Genomic DNA, 13,349 nt, shown 5'->3' on the forward strand with positions numbered 1-13,349 from the left:
AAAATCACTAGGGCATTTGGCAGTCCGCTAGCTGCCATTTCCAGTACCCTCAGTCCACCAAGATTGAATGTCCATCATAAGTACTGAGGTATAAACACACTGACCCACAGGTGCTCAGAAGACTCTGGCCTTCAGCCGTATTTTAGAATAATGCTTAGGTTCTGTGCAGTAAGTCAGTGCAGTGAATCCCTGGATTGTTTGTCAACCTGGGGGTTAGCCATGGGTTGGCAGATGTTGCGAGCTTTCTTCCTTCACATCAAGTCTCTGAAACACAAACCCTTTAAAATAGGGGCTGACATTGCCAGTGCCTTTATTTAACAAGTGTGGCCCTAATAATCATAGCCATGCCACCTGAGGAAAGAGTATTACCAGGCACAGCTGGGTCTCACAGTGTTGTCTGTGAGCTGCAGCCCCTCACATCCAAATCCAATCTTGTGAATGTTCCAGTTTTCTTGCCTTTCTCCATGCCCATGAGCATGCTACTCAGATGTAGCACGGAGTCATGCTTAGTCAGTAATAATTTGATGGCAAAGGTGGCAGTGCCAAACCATCAGGCCTGAGGAATCTAGTGCTATAGTGGAGAAGAAAATAAGCTTGTGGCTGATGCATATGTAAAGTGAGAGTCCTCTGCTAAGAAACTACATGGTAACAAGATTAGCTAAGCAATGCCAATACTTAGGTCTGCTGTCAGCTGAGAAGCACCAGGAAGTAGGACTGCAGTCCCTCTGTATCACCTGGAAATGGCTGTCACTCTGAGCTCCTTGGGTCCCTCTTCCTCTTGATCCTGGATACCTCTGCCCCATCCTTGAGACCCCTTAGCCAAGATCCAACAATTAAAGGATAACTTGTGGCATAGCAGGGGCCTCCAACTGACAATTCTTTGGACTGGTTGATTTTCTTTTTTAAGATTTTATTTTATTTTATTTTTATTTATTTATTTATTATTTATTCATTCATTTATTTTTTATTTGACAGAGAGAAAGAGCACACATGAGCACAGAAGAGGGGGTAGGGGGTAGAGGGAGAAGCAGGGTTCCCTCTGAGCAGGGAGCCTGATGTGGGGCTCCATCCCAGGACTCTGGGATCATAACCTGAGCTGAAGACAGACACTTAACCAACTGAGCCTCCTAGGTGCCCCTATTTTTAGGCTATAGTAGTTATTAAATAGTTGCTCAGTTCTATGTATGTGAAAAAGTACATGTACTATATTAGTCAGCATAGGCTAGGTTAGCTGCAGAAACAAATGGTCCTCAACTCTTGGTGGGTGACAGCAACAAAGTTCTTTTTGTCACCCATATGACATGACCATCGACCTGTGCCATGTCTTCTCCATACCAGAATCCTTGAGAGAAGAGGAAGGGACAGGAAACTGTGGCCTGTGTACTGGCTAGAAGGCACTGCTCATAAGAGGCAGGGATCACCTCTGCTCACATTTTGTCACCCAGAACAAGTCCCTTGACAAGCTTGAGTTTACAGGTGGGGACACTTAAGGAAGAAGAGGGCCACAGACTGCCATGCAGAGCATTCAGAAGGTTTCCCTTGGGCGATTTATCATGTTCATTCTTTTGGCCTGACTCCTTCCCACTCACCAATTCTGGTGCTCTCCTCTTCCACTGCTAATCCCAGGTCAGCCCTAGGTCACCTCACTTTAGTTTCAGATAAGGTGTAATGGATACTTGCTCAATTTCAATACTCATCGTTTTTTTTTTTAATATAAAGATTTTATTTTTAACTTATCTCTACATTAGTGTGGGGCTCAAACTCATAACACTGAGTTCAAGAGTTGCCTGCAACTTAATAAATAAGTTATTTTGTATCAGAGATGTCCTCAACCATGGTCACCACAACAGTGCCTGATGTACACAATACATGTCTGTGTGAATGAATAAAATGAACTTGAAAACTAGGAGGGAAGCCTTGTGACCCTCACCGGAAAATGGCTCTGCAAGGCCAAATGGTTTGCTCAAGGTCCCTCTGCTCTGTCTCACCCCAAAGCTTGCCCTCTTAATTCACCCTTGCCTCTCGTTACAGCCCACTAACCCCCTCCCGCCCACCCCTGTTCCTCTCGGTGGAATGTACCATCTCAGGTCAACATTCTCTGGCCACAGGAGGATGAGATTTCAGAACTGAAGAGCCAGAGGGATGATCAAAGTGAACCTCATTTACAGGCCCAGCAAACTCAGGCCCAGTACTATTCAGAGAGATCCGTTGACCCCCAAGGCCACACAGTGCAGCTTATTCTTGGTCATCTTCTGACTTGCCTGAATCATACTCTCCATTAGAGTTCATGCTTGTTCATCCTCAAAAGTGATCCCAGTAAGAAAATGGAAAAACAAGTCCACAGAGTGGGAGAAGATCTATGTAATATAGATATCTGAAGAGGACTCCGATCCTGCATACATAAAGAACTCCTATAAGTCAATGATAACCCAATAGTAAAGTAGGAAAAGACTTGAACAGGCCCTGCATCAAAGCAGATATCCAAATGACCAATACACATGTAAAATAATGCTCAGATTGCTCAGCTACCCTAAATATCAAGGGAATGAAAATCAAGCCATAATGGGATACCAACACACACCGACCAGAATAGATACAATTAGGCAAATAATAGCGAGCATCCTGGGGAGGTGAACAACTGGAACTTGTTTCTAGGAGTGTAAGTTAGTGTGTCCACTTTGGAAGACCATTCGGCAGCATCTACTTATGTTGCAGATAGGCTAACAATTCCATTTCTAGGCGCACAGCCAACAGGGACATGGGCGGCTATTCACTCAGACACCATATGAGAATGTCCGTAAGAGCACCATTCATGCTAGCCCAGATGATGAAGAGTGCAAGTGCCCGTCAATAGGAGAATAAACTTTTTAAAATCCATGCAATCTGGGACATGTGGGTGACTCAGCAGTTGAGGGCCTGCCATCAGCTCAGGCTGGGATCCCAGGGTCCTGGGATAAAGTCCCACCTTGGGCTCCCCACAGGGAGCCTGCTTCTCCCTCTGCCTATGTCTCTACTTCTCTTTGTGTCTTTCATGAATGAATAAATATTTTAAAAATAAATAAAATCCATACAACCTAATGCCACAACAAAGATGAACAAACTATAACTACATGTGAAACTGCTTAAAAACTTCAAGTTGAACAAAAATCAAAATGGCCACACTAATGCTCGATTTTAGAGTAACTTTTTTCCTCTCTTCTGCATACCTCTCCTCCTCCCTTCTTAGCCTTTTATTTCAGGAACCCAGTGCCAGCCCAATGATAGGACAAAGGAGGCTGGCAGCAAGTCCACAACTGTTTACAAAATCAGCTAAATTCCCTGTTTCCCTATAAAACTCCCCAGGCCCTTCCTCCCAACAGGCTTGCAGGGTTTTTTAGAAGGTCCTAGACTGCTGCAGCCTCCTTTGTCCAGCAAAGCAATACAGCTTTTTGTTCCTCTTTATCCCAACTCTGTCTTGCTGTTCTATTTTGGCTCCGAAGCACAGGGGTTGGTTTTCGACAACACATGCAATAGTGTGAATCTCAGAAGCGTGCTGAACAAAAGAAGCCAGACATCAAAGATATATAATATTATATATATTCATTTACACAAAGTGCCAAAACAGAACAATGAATCACTGGCGTCAGAAGTCAGGGTAACAGGTGTCTTTGCAGGGAAGGTAGTCCCTGGAGGGGTGGCTGAAGGGGCATTCAGGGTGCTATAATAGTTTCATTTCTTTTTTTTTTTAAGATTTCATTTATTTATTCATGAGAGACACAGAGGCAGAGGCAGAGACACAGGCAGAGGGAGAAGCAGGCTCCATGCGGGGAGCCCGATGCAGGACTCGATTCCAGGACCTGGGGATCACGCCCTGAGCCAAAGGCAGATGCTCAACCACTGAGCACTCAAACACCTGGCACCCAGGTGCCCCATATAGGTCCATTTCTTGATAGGGGTATGTTCACCTTGGGAAAACTTATCCAGCTGCTGCTTACAATTTGCATCCTGGTCTATGTGCCTGCTATACCTTGGCGAAATTTACCCCCTGCCCCCCAAAGTTGAGGCCAGCCTGTTATTCTCAACTTCACAGCTGTTCTTCAAAATGGAGTTAGTCATTCACACCTGAGGTCGATGTGAAACCCCTTGCAAATGTGAAAACATCTGAATAGTTGACGTGTCTAGCGTCTCTTGAGGTTTCCTTGGTAGGAGCAAAACGCTTTGGGGTTTCAGGAGCGTCAGCAGGGTCAGTCCTCCAGCGAAAGAGGTGAACCGTGAGGTTGCAGGAGCCCCTGGGTGTGGCTCCAGGGTGGCTCTGCTCCCGGGGTCCTTGGTGATGTGGGGGCAGCTGCAGAAGCCCTGGGGCGGGTCCTGACCCTGCCTACTTCAGCTCTAGCCCCACAGGAAGGAAGGAGAAACGCGTCAGCTGTTCCAGTGTGAAGACAAATTGACTTCCTTCTCTCCAGGACAGGCGGGCGCCCCGGTCTCTCCTCTGGCAGCCGATGCAAAGGTAGGCGAGTGTCCCAGACCAGCCATCGGGGAGGTTGATCCGAGGGCGAGGTGGATAGAGATGACAGTGATTGTCACTTTTCCTAAATCACTGACCTTGAGAAGGCAGGGGGGAACAAAAACAGTGATAAATTAGAGGATGACTTCTCATCTATTGAGTAGCCTACATTTAAGATGTAGGGTATGAATCTAAATGGGATGGAGGAAGTCGTTGAGACTTAGGTAAAAACCAAACCAAACAAAAAAAAAAAGAAAAGTCACTATCCAAAAGTTATATGATGTGAATTTTTTTAAAGGTGTTGGTTTTGATTGTGCTTATATTTATGTTGGGTTTACTGCTTTTGTTTGCTTTCTTCTGTGGCTTGTAAAGTTGTGTACGTACCGTTTGTTACTGTTTTGCTCTGAATCTACTCCACATAGATTCAGGTTGTTTCAATCACCCATAATTTCTAATTTGGACATGAAACATAAATATACTTTTAAAACTAAAAGAAAGGTAGTTGGGGTCTAATCTAAATTTCTTTTAGTTAAGCTTCCTTAACCTCCAAATGTATTTCTTGGCAAGAAGAGAGATTTTGAGAGGAAAATGCACCCTTGATGTTAAGGATCTCCTACGAAGTTAGAATGACTGTAAGAAAGAGATTATTCAGCCAAGACACTGGGAGATTCTAACTTCTTAGCTTTTCTGCCTAAATAAAGCATAAGGCCTTGAAGCTAAACAGCCCCGAATTCGAGTGTTGCTTTTAGGTAAATGACTTAATTGCTCCAAGCCTCGCTCTCCTCATCTGTAAAATGGGCATAGTACTTCACAGTGTCGTAAGGAAGATTGAACTAATGTAGGCAGAGTCCTTGTCAGACTGGCCCAGAGTAAGTGCTAAATAAATCATTGTTTTTGGTCCAACAAAAAGTTTAACAATTATTATGAGTGGGATCTCTAACAAGGTAATAATTTTAATTCTCATTTCTTTATGTTTCCATAAGAGGAGGTCAAGTTTAAGCTGTAGAACAAGCGAAAATCTATTTCAGTGTTTAACCTGGATTCTAAGACGGCACTTCTGGGGGGTTTTGGTGGCAACATGTCTACCTGATTGGAGAAGAATAAGTAGAGTCAGCAGCAAACAGCAGCGACCTCTCAGGCTCCAGTGCTCATTCCCCTTCCTCCTGTGTTAGGTAGGCTTCGGGTCTTCTAGATTTCTAGACTTCCACATACGTGCAACCTCGTGTATTAGGACTTGAAGTTTAGACAACTCGTGGAGACTTTTTTAAGGGAGTGAAAGGACACCAGGTAGGGGGCCTAGCACAGGGCTGTGCCATCGAGGGAGGCCAAAGCTTGAGCTTCACCAGCTTCCTGGAAAACCCACCTCTGGTGAAGTGACAAGAGAGACAAAGAGTTGATTGACACACCTCTCCATTCGGATGTCAGATTTTCTGCTGGACACACGTGCCTGTGGCCTCACCTTGGCAGAAATGCCCCCCCCCATCCGGTTTGGGTTGGAGTCACAGAGGCAAGAGCTGTTCTTTATTCACCCCCCGTCTGATGCCCGTGGACTGGCTGTCTTTGTGGCTGCGACAGTGGAGAACACACAGGAGCAAGAGGGGACCACATTGTCACATGCAGCGTCAGGGGCAGTGTCACACCGCCCCGATCTCCTTGCCAGCATCCGAGGTAGAGTCCCCTGGCTGTGTTCTCAAGCTGTCGCCTCTCAAGGAAACGGCTGTGGTAAAGCGCAGAGTGGTGTGGCTTGGGGCCCCCCCAAAATGACGTGTGCCGGGGGTGGTGGCAGGGCTGTGGCTTTCGGGCTTTGAGAACATTCTGCAGTTTCCCTTGAACATCCTGGCAGTGCAGACAGTCCTGGTGACCTGCGCACACACCCCTGCAATTTGCCACGTTTCCACTGTCCCCGTCCCTGTGTCACTGGCAGGTGGGGAGGGGGGGCTCTCTGGCCTGTGATCTGATGACCACCCGCTCAGTGATGACTGGTGACGGGGTGAGAGGAGAGGGGACCCCTGTCTTCCAGCAAAAAACACCCTTTCCTGTCCTCCTTGCTCTCCCTGAGTGTCACGGCTCTTGTGCTGCCCCCTGGGCAGGTCTGAGAGCCCGTTGTCGAGCTTTGCTGTTAGGCTGGGGAAGGCAGGCAGGAGTGGCTTCAAGCCACAATAGACTGTTCTGTCCTCCTGGCAAAGTTGTCCCCTGGGAAGAACCACCCCCCCACCCTGCCCAGACATTTCTGCTCCTGCTGTATGGAGCATCCTGCATCCCTCCCAGCATTCTTGTGTTTTTATGTTCATCCCACCACGGTGTGGCTTACTTGTCCACATGTCATCATCTGGCTGGAGCGCGGAATGCAGGGATGGGGTCTTACTCATTGTACAAACTCAACACCTAGCATGTGCTCGGCACACAGAGGGCCTATGAACCCACATTGCTGAACCCACACCCTAAGCACCATAACCCAGCTGTGCTTGTCTGGACGCCAGCAATGCACTGGGATGGGATGCAGCGGGACCGGATACAGACAAAATGGGAATACGTGGATCCCAGTACCGTGCTGCATCTAGGAGGGACCCCCACCCCTGCTGCTTTGTCCCTATCAATCCCCCCAAAATCCCCTGTTCCCCTGCTTTGGGGGCTTCCTGCGGTGGAGACAAACCGAGTCCCACTTGCTTCATTCTAGCCATTGCTCTCTGTGTCTGCCTAGGTGATTCATTTAATTTCCAAGTCAAACCTGTGAGGCAGGGACAGCTTTCTCCAGGCCATGAAGGAGGCAGAGAAGGGAAGTGAGTCTCACAGAGGTGAAGCAACTGGCCCAAGAACGCATGGCTATGCCCTGGGTTGGATCCCAGGCTGCCCAGTACCCTGACCTGTGTGGAGATGGGACGGTTTGTAGAGTGCTTCTGTAGTGGCTGCGGGAAGATTTTTCCTTCAAAATGGTGCTGTGTTATTGGTTTCCTTTTTTCATCGTTAAATGTAATTAGACCGGTGGGTGGAATGCTGCAAAGCAAAGGCAGACACCATTGCAAAAATACAAATGTGCAATGGAAAAAGGAGGTCGGGGCTCCCCGTGGGTAAGAACAGAGCCCGACTTCTTTGCTTGGGACAAAATAAATGAAATGGAAGAACCTGTCAGGTGAATGGGACAGTGAATAAGTGCATCTCAGACAAATGGATCTGGGAGGCTTCATCTCTCCAGCTAGGAGGCTGTGACTTCCTGCATGAGATCATTAAAACAAAAACAGTTTTTGGAATGCTTCTCAAATTCCAAAACAACTCAGATTTTCCTGCGCTTTTCAGTTTCCTGGAGGCTGAAGCTTTCAGAACTGGGTGCTTTCTTGCTCATCTTACTATCCTGACTTCCTAACTCTGCTTAAATTCATGCTTCCTGCTTTGTAAGCAAACCCGCATGTCACAACAGTCACTGCATTTCTCAACACACACCAAACACTAAGGACCTACTTGCTGAGGGGTGAGGGATCCCTAAAACCCAATGTCACTGCTAGAAAGGACTCTGGACTACAAGCCAGAATGAAGTCAGGGTCCCCATAGAGCAATATACCAAGTAGAGGGGTGTTATAAGGAAGGAGTGACTAATTTTGATTGTAAATAAGAAGAAAGTTCCCGAATTAGGTAGCAATTGATCTGACCTTGAAAGATTAATATTGATGATAATGATACTATTACTGCTAACAATAATCATGGCAGCTAACATTTATCAACTGCTTATTATACGCTTGCCACCATGATCTGAGTAGTGGATATGATTCAACACAGTCCTCACAGCTACTCTGTGAAGTAGGCACAGTAGTTCTCTGGATGGACAAGGAAATTAAATCCCAGAAGGTTTATGTAACTCACGCAGCAGTTAGGAAGGGACAGAGCTGAACTACTCACGCACAGTCAGGCTCCAGACCTGCTTTCCTGACTGTTCTCTCACTGCCCACGAGTACATTAGCTTTCGGTGGACAGAGGGAAGAACAGGAACAAATGCACGGAGAAGGAAAAGTGCATGATGTGCTTGGGGGAATAGTCTCAAAGGAATCTACCATGAGAACATCGGAATATTCCCTGGAGAGTGAGGGTGCAGAAGTAGGAAGACACTGGATCAGGGGTGTCAGGAAGGCCATGTTTGTGCTTCGGAGTTTTTGAGCAGTGGGGAAGCCGGGCTCCCGTGCTGGGGGAGGAATCCCATATCCCCACCTAGAGAGACGCCCTCTGCATTCCTCAAGCCAGCTCCTCGTCCTCTCCCAGGCTCGGCAGGCCTCACCTTTGCCATGAAGACTAGCCTGTCCCAGTGTTGTCATCTCCCTCTTCCTCGCCATCCATTTGGTCCTGTCACTACCATTCCCCTGGGTGCTCACAGCCATTGGTGGGCAAGCCAGGGGGCACCTCGGCAGTTCTCTGTTAGCCACTTTGTGAGGGTTTCAGATGTTATTATCTCATCTTACTCTTACTGTCATCCTACACAATAATATGTAACAGTGCAAGGAACATGCAAACTGATTTTCATAGATTTCATGTAATTCTTTGACTGTCTCCATGTTCTACTTCAAAACATCAACAATCAAAACATCCATGGCAGAGGTATATTTGTTTCATCCATGTTTCAAAGAATATGAAACCTATTCCAACATGATTTCTACTACAGGTGACTAGAAATGGAATCTGTAAAGGTATACCTCACCCTGCTAATGCCAGGAGGTGGTTGAAATTCTGATTTTCTTGGTGTTTACCATGGGCCTGCACTGTTTACTGACTCCATCTGCCACCCTATTGACTAGGAAGTTCACTAAACAACAACAATAAAACCTTAAAAAATTAAAAATAAGTAAATTGTTGCCAGGGGTCTGGGGGCACTTTGTCTTAGATAAGCAGATGAGGAGCTAAGAACAGTTTCAGTGAATCATTTTTGAGTGATTTGCAAGATGGATCACACAGTGGACTCTCCAAGTTGGCAGTTGATACAAAATGCCTAAGAATTCAAATGCCAGCCTAACTGGGACAAAGTACAGGAAGAGCCCCAGAACTTCCATTGAAGAGGATTGAAAAAATGCAGCTGAAATAAGTCAAATATTTTGCATTGGAAGGAGAACCTTGACCTCTCAATTACAGCCTGGAAATCAGACGTGAAATTACTTATGCAAATTTGTAAACAGGAGCCCCCAAACCAAAAACACAAAAAAACAACCACCAACCCCTCTCTATTTCCCAAATCCCATTCTCCTACAAACCCAATAATGTGTTGAAACATGAACAAGAGACTTATATAGCTTAATTTGTAGGTGATCTTACAAATTATTGGATCTTCCCTTCTAATGAAGATCTTCTATGAAAACTTTTTTAAAGTAGGCTCCATGCCCAGCAGAGTCCAATGTGGGGCTTGAACTCACAACCCTGAGACCAAGGGTTAGAAGCTTAACTGACTAAGCCACCTGGGCTCCCCTTAAAGCTATGAAACTTAGTGCTCCTTCATTATAAGCAATATATTGTGTTTCTCCTTTTCCTATCCAGAAACAGAATTCATGTATACTATAACTTACCTACACGCTATTACTAGTACAATGCAATTACCATGATAAAAGGAAAAATAGAGGACTTTATAAATTATATACTTATAATTACCATGTAATGGGTACTTGGATATGTAAACTACGTTAGAAGACCCAGTGAAGTTGTCAGATGTGTGTGTAAATAGAGTCACATCCAATATGACTTTTTTTTTTTTTTCAAGATTTATTTATTTATTCAGTCAGAGAGAGGCAGAGACACAGGCAGAGGGAGAAGCAGGCTCCGTGCAGGAAGCCCGATGTGGGACTCGATCCCGGGTCTCCAGGATCACACCCCAGGCTGCAGGAGGTGCTAAACCACTGCGCCACCAGGGCTGCCCCAATATGACATTTATAAATGCAGATTGTTACCGGTATGTGGAAGGAGTCATTCAGATACTACAAACAATGTTGCTTTTGGTGATGCAACTTTCTGAAATGATAAACAGCTCTTGTTAAAGCTCTAAAAGAAACAAAGTACAGTTTTCCTTCAATCTACACAAGAGTTGCATTCTGGAAAAATCAGAGTTATATTAAAATCCTGCAAAATATACCTTGTGTTGTTATAAGAGTTACATTTTATCAGGTAATTATAATTTTTCATAACTGAATTATGATAGTCAACATTTGCATGTGGATGCAAGACAGTTCTTTGTCACTGTGACAACCAAAAGCACCCCACAAATTGCTAAAGATGTAAGTGTGGTACTGCCCTCATGACAATCCTGGGCAAGTCCCAAGGAGATGAAGCAGCTGTGGCTTAAGCATGGTAAATGGAATATCCAAACCTCCAAGCCAGGTGGGATACTAGGAGAATGCTAGAAACCAAAGAGAAAAGATCTGTCTGGGTTTCTGTTAAATCTTTCTGTGAATGATCCTAAAGTGATGCCCTATGAACAGTCTCAATTTATGGCCATGATGTGATGCTCTCTGCAGTACCGATGGCATCATTTCCAAAAGTCACCTCTTGTTTACAGAGGATCTGGAGACAGATCCTGCAGGTTAAAGGAAAAAGTACATTTCCATCTAACAATAGAAGGCTTTACTTGTAAATATTAACCAAGTGCTTGAATGACTGAAGGTTTACAGAAGCTAGAATCAAATTTCTGAAAGTCAAGAATAAAAAACACAGGGGAATGGATACTAAACAACTATCCTCTTGTTTTCAATGCTTTGTGCCAGTGTTGCCTTGTAATACTAGAAAGTACCATGTTTTGATCTCTATTTGAAATGCTTTTAATGAATTATGATTTGGTGCTAGCTTCTTAGCTTTAATTTAAGATCAATTTAATAATGATACCTCAAGCACAATTTTGCTTCTTCTGCTGAACCACAGCTTGACTAATTGTTTTCTTGGTCTATACCCTTTACATCTCGAGGAGGTCCTTCTCATCTTCCTTTGATTTATCAGAATGATATACATCACCTTGATTTTTTGTTTTGTTTTGTTTCATTTTGTTTGGTTTTGCCTTGGCTACTAGGACAGTCAGAAATACATCCAATGCTCAAGTACAGTGACTGTTTCACTGCAGGTTCCTGGTAGAATGATCTCCCATTTCCACACTGACTGCTGACTTTAATTGTCCTGTATGTGCTTTTATTGTAAGCAACATTATAGTCTTGTTATACATGGGATAGAGTGTAAATCACCAGTCAAGTCATGTACTCTAAGCACTTGAATAGTGCTTAGAAGGTGCTCAATAAAGGTTTACTGGATGGATGGATGGATGGATGCATGGATGGATGGATGGATGGATCTGAGAAACAAACTGAATTTTACTTTTCTGTAAGTAGGAGCGAATGGCCACTGAGGGGAGGATGAACTCTCTCTCATCCTTGAAAATGGCCCTTTCTACTGGAAGCCCACAGCCATGGATTTGATTTTACGTAATAATTGAATCCTGTATTCCTGTAAAACCCAGCTACCTGAATGAGTGAACATTTGCCTGTGCTGGGATACCCCCAATGAGTCCACTTATTAACATCATTTCCATCATTTCCAACCTCATACTGCATGACCAGAGCCAGAGTACAGAGTGCAAAAACCACATCAAAAGAAAGCTCAGTGCATACAAATCTTGTGTTTTGAGCCAAGTGCAAAAATCTTCATTTCAAATATTTGAGAATCAGACCAACTGGATTGTTCTCGGTCCAGTAATAAATAAGAAGAAAGAAGATCCAAGGGGCAGGTTTAGAAGAAATAAGCTCATAAAGTTGATGACATATTGGCCAATTTGCACCTTACCACTTATTACTTGATTATACGTTATTCTGTATTGCTATCCTCTTTTCCAGAGACTCAGAGCCTTGGGAACTAAGATCTGTGAGTTCCATCTGTTCATCCAGAAACTGGGGACCAAGACAAGTCAAGGCTTTGCACCAGTCATATGATGATTACCAGCCAGCCTGGGCCAAAGCCCGGCATCCTGTTGCTTTGTGCCACCTTCTAGATAGGAAGCCTTTTGAGGGCAGGCACAGGTGAGTACTTCCCTGAAGCCTACAGGCCAAGAGTGCCCCTTTCAGAGCTCTGTGTCTTTCTGTTCTTCTATTCATGCAACCTGTGCAGTTGGGTGAGCCATGCATTTTAACTTTGTCCCACAGTAGAGGAACTGACAAATCTAGAATCCCTTAAGCCTTGAATCCTTAGTTGATAGGGCTGTGAACTTGGATGGGGAAAAGATTAGATCTTTGTCTACCTCTAACTAAAATTTAGCATTTCTTTCCATTATGAATACAGGCATCAAACCACAGTAGAACTAGCAGGACTGGTTAACTAATAGAAATCAGTAATGGAAATCACACATATTTTCATACCACAATGCATGTTGCAGCTATCTCAAGACGTTATTTGTAATCACTACTTTGAAACTATAGTAGTTGTTAGATCACTGCTAGATCATGCATCAGTGAAAATATATATATTACTATATTAAAACGTTTTGGTATATGGTTTCCTTTGTAATTAAATGTATTTTATTTTATTCATTTAAATACACAGGCTTCACCAGACTACCAAAGATTAAGAAAAAAAAAAGTTTAAGAATCTCTGCTTAATGAAAATGATCGCTTAGGGCTCTATTAACCTCTTATTTAATGATTTGTTATGGATCATAAATTAATATAATGTGGATTTCTGTTGAAGCCCAACAAAAGTTTAGCTTCTAAAGCATTGAAAGGAAATCTTATTACTAAAGAATTCATGTCCATTTGATAACAAAATGGCATTACAGAAAGTATATTGCTTTGATCTACACTTTCTGTATTTCATTGATATGCATCTAGCCAGTGTTTTATAAATTCAACACCATCTTCTTGGTTGGGGG

General features: G+C 44.1%; 1 protein-coding gene across 1 annotated transcript in view; it reads left to right on the top strand.

The window, feature by feature from the left end:
- Positions 1 to 4,273: 4,273 nt before the first annotated feature.
- The window catches only part of SYTL3 (synaptotagmin like 3), an 84,458-nt gene continuing 75,382 nt past the window's right edge, over positions 4,274 to 13,349 (top strand). Inside the window, 2 exon segments of the mRNA XM_041740826.1 lie at positions 4,274 to 4,486; positions 12,322 to 12,504. The gene's annotated coding sequence lies outside the window, so the exon portion shown is untranslated.

The sequence above is a fragment of the Vulpes lagopus genome, chromosome 2, assembly GCF_018345385.1.
Source record: "Vulpes lagopus strain Blue_001 chromosome 2, ASM1834538v1, whole genome shotgun sequence".
Lineage (NCBI taxonomy): Eukaryota > Metazoa > Chordata > Mammalia > Carnivora > Canidae > Vulpes > Vulpes lagopus.